The sequence below is a fragment of the Wolffia australiana genome, chromosome 1, assembly GCF_029677425.1.
Source record: "Wolffia australiana isolate 7733 chromosome 1, ASM2967742v1".
NCBI lineage: Eukaryota > Viridiplantae > Streptophyta > Magnoliopsida > Alismatales > Araceae > Wolffia > Wolffia australiana.
The window spans coordinates 11558293-11565807 of NC_135835.1; positions in this window are offsets into that span (position 1 = coordinate 11558293).

Below are 7515 nucleotides of genomic sequence, written 5' to 3' on the forward strand. Positions count from 1 at the left end.
AATGAGCTCCAACTCCCGAGAAGCCGACGGAGTCGCCTAGTGGTGGATGGTAGGCCTCCTAAACCTCGTCCGAGGGGGTCGAGGATGCTACGGCGCCCAATGGGATAATCTCCCGCTGGGTTTTGCTCACCGGACGGGTAAGCCCGACTCGTACCAAACAGGTAAGATGCACAAAATACGTGAGTCTTCACTTGTCCTGTCCCGCTCACCTACGTCTAACCCGAGCGCGATGGAGGCAATACGATCATGCACTGAAAGAAATAAGAGACGGGGCAGAGGGGATGTACCTCGTTGGGGCCCGCAGACTGCCGTTCATAGCTTCGTGTGCTCGTCCGAGCGCGGCAGGGTGAGAGTCAGCTGACTAGGGCTCAGCGGAGCGGGGCGCGGCGCGGGGCAGTAGAGGCGTTCAAACACACAGTGACGGCAACGTCATGGGCGCAAGCGCGGATGGCGGTCGGGCTGTCGCCTCGGTGATAAGCTCAAATTTAGTGTTTTTTACTGTTGATTTAATGGGTAATCGTGTGAGGACTTGAGCTGTGCAACAATAATTTTAACCTCACAGCCTTAGGGCGAATAAGGTGTCGATCCACAGGGAGCAGGTAAACAGGTAATGTTCCTTTTTCAATTCTATCTATGTTGTCAAATCTCGGGGTTTTATTCTAACAATCAGTTCGAGTATCTTCAGTAAAAATCTGTAAGGTATTAACTAGCCAATTCTCTTCATGGAGTTTTAAAAAGATAAAATTAACCAGGGCTGAAGTCTCAATTAATCCCTATTTCGTTCTTCAGCAGAAGATTAGAAATTCTAATCCTCAGTTCCGCTGAAGAATTTCTCTGTCTCCTCTTCTCCACAGGCTCACGCCTGTGGTTTCTTTTTGGGAAGCCTACAGCGCGCAGGCGAGCCGGCACGCTTGTCTGCGTGCAGTGCTGGCCTATGTGCAGGTGTGCCCTGCGCACAAATTGCTTCGCGTGCAACTTCTGTTGTGCGCGGAGCACTTGTGTGTGGGCACGCTTGCGTGCGGGCGAGCCTCGCGCACAGCTACCTTCGCGCGCGACTCCTGCTGCGCGCGGAGCACCTGTGTGCGGGCACGCTTGCGTGCGGGCGACCCTTGCGCGCAGCTTGATAAGCTCAATTTTACTGTGTTTTTTACTGGTTATTTATCAGTAACATGTGTGAGGATTAAGCTTATTCAACGAATTTATAAACCTCACAAGTTAGGGCGAGTGAGGGTCGATCCACAGGGAGCAAAAGAAAACAGCAGGAAATTCCTTTTCAGTACGTTAAAGTGCAACTTAATCAAGCCGTCTACAGAGAATTTCTCTATAGACAGATCCTTTGCCCTTTGGGGCAAAGGATCGAACACCTTGCGTGCAGGGATAACCTGCGCGCAAGGTGTTGCGTGCTTGGCGGCCTCCTGCGCGCTGACTATGCAGCGCGCGGCGGCTGCCTATGCACGGAATGCCTGCACGCAACAGCTGCGCGTGCTGCGCTGCGTGCTGCGCGCTGCGTGCTGCGCGCGCGGCTGGCGCGGCGCGCTGCTGCGTGCTGCGGCGTGGCTGCGTGCGCGTGCGGCGCTGCTGCTGCGCGCAGCTGTGCTGCTGCGGCTGCACGGCTGCACGCGCGGCTGCTGCGCGCGGCTGCTGCGGCTGCGCACGCTGCTGCGGCGCGCGGTTGCGCGCTGCGCGCGCGGCGGTTGCGCCGCGGCTGCGTGCTGCGTCTGGCACGGCTGAGCGCGGCTTTGCTGCACACGGCGTGGTGGAGATGCGGAGGAGTTCTGTTCTTTTGGAAGATTTGGGGAAGACGATTTGAACAACAAAGGAACAAAGTTTAAACTGACATCAAATCTAAACGAAACTATCCTCAGTTGGGAAACATTGGAAGATCTTGTGACTCTTCCAACCCAACCAAAATATTCTGAGAAGAGAGGATTACAGGGCTGAAGCTTGAGATTTCCCACGTCGGGTGTCACGTCCTTGCGGCGGCGTGGTTCTTCAATCCAAGCTATCTTCAGTCCGTTCTTCCTCTCCAACTCCAAAAGCTCATCAGCTCATGGAGGGTGCAGAAATCCTCTTCTCCAAGCCCTAGTTTCCTTAGAGAAAATTCTGAACACCTAAACTCCTCTCTCAAGAGAGTATTTATAGGTTTTCTCTTAAGTCATGCCCAGGGGCATTTTCGTATTTTTTGCCACTTCGAATTTTTGCCCACTTCTGTTGATCCTTCTCTCTTCCTTGATCTTCTTAACCTGTTTCTGAATGTTCACTAGCCATAAAACGTTAAATATATTCCACTTGATTCAAAGAATCAAGTGGGGTTAGTGATTTCATAAAACAATACATATGCATGAACTTAGCATGAATTCACAAGATAATTGTAATGAATTTAAACTTGAGAACTTGGTTATTTGATGACATATTTTAAAGTCATCAAACACCCCCCAACTTAGATCATTACTAGTCCCTTAGTAATGACATGCAGGTGAGAATAAAAGATGATCTCAAGGTGAGTTTTGACTTCCGATAACTTTGATTCATGCTCTTCTCAAGGAGTATTTTCAGCAATTAAAATTGACCAGCGTAGAAGAAATTTAGGATCTATCTCAGCCTTAAACCTCAACTAAGTGCACATGATCTATGGAGTACATATAGTAAGTACATAGTATATGGAATAAGATCGAGTTAACACCCCAAGCGCACTACTGAACGAGGCGTAGAGAGTGGCATTAATGCTAGCTCAATACTATGGCTATAGTAGCATCGGCTCAAACACACGGGAGACAGCTTTTCCACCTTTATTTTATTTGGCATTTGCTGCTTGTTGGTCATTTTTGATGACAATCAACTTTAGTACTATGATGCAAGCTTTTGCTTGTTTATGCGCAGTGCAGCTTTCACTTGATAGTTTGGTGGCGCTTATCCACTACCCATGTGCCGTCCTTAGTAGACCGGCAGCTTATTCCCCCAACGAAGTTATGTATCCTTCATGGGTCAGGGAGCTTCACTCACGTCATAATAATACTGCCAATGAGCTAACACTAACCCTACTCTCCACTAAAGCTAAAAATTTTCGTGCATGTAAGTGCTAACTCAACCCGAGGTGGATGGTGAGGTGAGAGAAGTATAATGGTAATAGATACGACTGTCGTGGTATGGATCGTAGTGCACCTAGCTAGGCTTACTTCACCTAGGATTCCCTAGCTGGCCACTCTTGCATTTCTACCCTTTTGAAAAGAATCGAATTATCATGCATATCATTGGACAATCATCTCCTAAGATCATCAAATATCCATGGTTTGTGAATGCAAAAACGAAAAAAATTTCATGGATAATGCATGTAAATGTACTCCCCTCCCCCCCTCAATAAAAGGCATGTTCCTACATGACAAATCATAAATGAGAGAAAGGAGAAAGGAATACCAAACCATGGAAGGAAGGGCAGCGATCAGCATGCGTGTTGTCCAGTGACGTGTTAGGTGGGCGTGGATCGGAGTGGCTGCACACGAGAACAGAAACAAAAACGCAGAAACAAAAACAAAACAAGGAAAGTAATCAAGCAGAGAGAATATGAAATGTAGTAAAAACAAAAACTAATCGGATCATGAGCTATCATGCGATGGCTTTTCTAACGTAATATTCATGGGGCTGTGAAGATCTTCTTCTTCTAAGTAGGGTTTGAGCCGTTGCCCGTTCACAGTGAATCGTCTTTGAGACGTAGGATCTAAAATTGTAACGGCTCCATTCTCAAAAACCTGTTGAACAAGGAAGGGACCATCCCATCGCGTTTTCAATTTACCTGGAAAGAGTTTTAGTCTAGAGTTGTAAAGCCATACTTTTTGATTCTCCAAAAAAATTCTTCTCCTCAAGCTCTTGTCATGAAACATCTTCATCTTGGCTTTATAAATCTTTGAATTCTCATAAGCCTCATTTCTTAACTCTTCCAACTCATTCAATTGAAGAAGTCTATGCTTGCCGGCTCTATCCAAATCTAGGTTGAGTTTTCTAATAGCCCAAAGGGCCTTGTGTTCTAACTCAAGTGGTAGGTGACAAGCTTTGCCAAAGATAAGGCGGAAGGGAGACATGCCGAGAGGGGTTTTGTAAGCTGTCCTATAAGCCCATAACGCCTCGTCTAGCTTCCTGGACCAATCTTTCCCATCTGGACGCACTATTTTCCTCAAAATTTTCTTCACCTCTCTATTGCACAATTCAACTTGTCCATTGGCTTGAGGATGATATGGGGTAGTGACTCGATGATGAACACCAAACTTTTTGAGGAGATTCCTAAAGTTGTAATTTGTGAAGTGTGAACCTTCATCACTAATGATTGCTCGTGGGCATCCATATCTATAAAAAATGTGTTTTTCAATAAAATTGGTCACTACCTTACTGTCATTGGTTTTGGAGGGAATGGCTTCTACCCATTTGGAGACGTAGTCAACAGCCATCAAGATGTATTCATAACCGTTAGAACTAGGAAATGGACCCATAAAATCAATTCCCCATAAATCAAATATTTCCACATCTAAGATGGGTTGTAGGGGCATTCTATCTTTCCTATTGATATTGATGGATGCTTGGCATGCTAAACAACTGTTATAAAATTTCTGCGCGTCATGAAATAATGTAGGCCAAAAGAAACCCGATTCAACAATCTTATGAGCTGTTACCTTGGCCGAGTAGTGACCCCCTCCTGGTTTTGCGTGGCAGAATTCTAGGATGCTTCGTTGCTCGCTCTCGGGGACGCATCGTCGGAGAATTTGATCTTGTCCTTGGTGAAACAGCTCCGGATCTTCCCAAAAATAAAATCGCGCATCCTTGAGTAGCTTTTTCTCTCGTGGGAAGTCCAACCTGTAGGAATTTGTCCTAAAACTAAAAGTTGACAATATGTGCATACCAAGGAAATGTTCCTTGTGCAGTTAGGACAAATTCATCAGAAATGCATCATTAATTTGTTCAGGTGGGCGCCTATGATTCGTGAGAGATGGTGGCTACTACATTTTCACACCCTTTCTTGTCTTTAATTTCCAAATCAAATTCCTGTAATAAAAGCACCCATCTAATCAATCTCGGTTTAGCCTCTTTCTTCGTTAACAAGTATCTAATAGCTGCATGATCAGAATAAACAGTTATTTTACTACCTAGTAAATAAGACCTAAACTTTTCTAAAGCGAAAATAATGGCCAGCAGCTCCTTTTCGGTGGTGGTGTAATTCAGTTGTGCGTCCACTAAGGTCCTGCTGGCGTAGTAGATCACCACGGGTTTCTTATCAATTCTTTGGCCTAACACTGCACCTACTGCAAAATCAGAAGCGTCGCACATTAGTTCAAAAGGAAGGGTCCAATCGGGCCCTTGCAGGATAGGCGCATTAACCAAAGCTTCTTTCAATTTATAAAATGCATCTTTAGCCTCTAGTGTTAGTTCAAAATCATTATTTTTAGACGATAAAAGGTTTGTAAGAGGTTTAGAAATTTTAGCAAAATCAAGGATAAAACGTCTATAGAAACCACGTGGCGAGAAACCCCTAAGGGTTTTTAGGTTGGTTGGAGGTGGAAGGCCCTAGATGATTTTGATTTTGGCCTTGTCCACTTCCAATCCACGGTTGCTGACCGTGTGTCCCAGCACTACTCCCTCCTGCACCATGAAATGAGATTTTTCCCAACTTAGGACAAGGTTGGACTCAATGCACCTCTTCAATACTTTGGTGAGGCTTAGGAGGCAGTTCTCAAAGGTAGATCCAACTACTGAAAAATCATCCATAAATATTTCTAAACATTCGCCTACTAAATCAGAAAATAGGGCATTCATACATCGCTGAAATGTGGCGGGGGCATTGCATAACCCGAAGGGCATACGCCTGAAGGCATATGTCCCCTACGGGACTCGTAAATGTTGTCTTCTCTTGATCATCAGGATGGATGTTTACTTGGTTGTATCCTGAATAACCATCAAGAAAACAAAAATATTGCTGCCCTGACAGTTTTCTAGTATTTGATCTATGAAGGGTAGTGGGTAGTGATCCTTCTTTGTCGCCTTATTTAATTTCCTGTAATCAATGCACACCCTCCACCCTGTGGTCAATCTTTTCTGCACCTCTTCCCCTTTTTCGTTCACTTCTACGGTAATTCCAGATTTCTTTGGTACCATGTGTACAGGACTCACCCATCTACTGTCGGATATAGCATAAATTATTCCTGCATTCAACCACTTAATCACTTCTTTCTCAAGAACTTCTCTCATGTAAGGGTTGAGTCTCCTTTGATGCTCTCAACAAGGTTTTGCTTCCTCTTCTAAAAATATCCTATGTTCACAGATCAAAGATGGAATTCCTCTAATATCATCAAAGGTCCAACCTATGGCATTTCTATGCTCCCTAAGTACCTCTAGCAAGTCCTTTTCCTGTTCAGAGGATAGTGATGAAGATATGATTACCGGTAGGATTTTCTGCTCATCTAGATATGCATATTTGAGGATGAGGCAAAGGTTTCAATTCTGGCCCTACCTCTACCGAAGGGGGGTCTATGATCTCTCCCTCTAGCTCTCTACCCTCTACTTGTGACAAGTATTCTTTAACCACATCCTCTCCTTCATCTTCTGCACACAATTTTAACTCCTCATTGCTTCCTACAGGACATTTCATCATTTTATATATCCAGTTGAACTCTCTCCTTTCCAATTTTAAACTCAACCGTCCCCTTCTCCCAATCCATAATCGTTTTTTGTAACCAAGAATGGTCTACCTAAGATGATAGGAGCTAAACTAATGTCTCCGATATCTTTACATCTGTCACTATAAAGTCTACAGGGATTTCACAATTCTCTACAGTGATCATGACATCGGTTAACCTTCCCTCGGGTTGCCTAACAGTGCCGTCAGCTAAGAGTAGGTCCATATGAATTTCATCCAACTCTCCAAACCCACTCTCCTCATATAATGCGGTCGGAATGATACTTATGCTTGCTCCCGTATCTAATAAAACTTTAGAGAAGGCGTTTCCTCCTATTTCGCATGTAATGAAAGGGGCTCCGGGGTCTCTCATTTTGATAGGGATGGCATTAAGAATGCTAGAGGCATTTTCAGATAATTTAACCACTTCCCTAGGCTTCTTAATGGTGCAAGAGTCCTCAAGGTACTTCTTTAGGGAAGGTGCACACCTAAGCATATCTTCGACAGTAACAGTCATGGTGGCTTTTCTAAAATTCTCTAGCAGTCGGTTTTCATAATCAAATATCGGTTTTTTTCTATTTAAAGCGGAAGGGTAGGGAACATGCTGCCCACTCGTAGATGGCAGAGGCTCCTCCACGTAGGGGGTCCTCTCCTTCTCCCTCTTGTGGTTCGGTTCCTTCTTAGAATTCTCTATAGAAGTCGATAGGGATCCTGAAGTTCTTTCCCATTTCTCAATTTTGAGATGGCTAGAACCTCAGGATCATCTCTATTCGTCTCATCATGAATGGAATGCTGCACATGATGCAAGTTGCATGGATTGATGGACGGTTTAGTGGAAGTTTATAAGATGTGCAAGG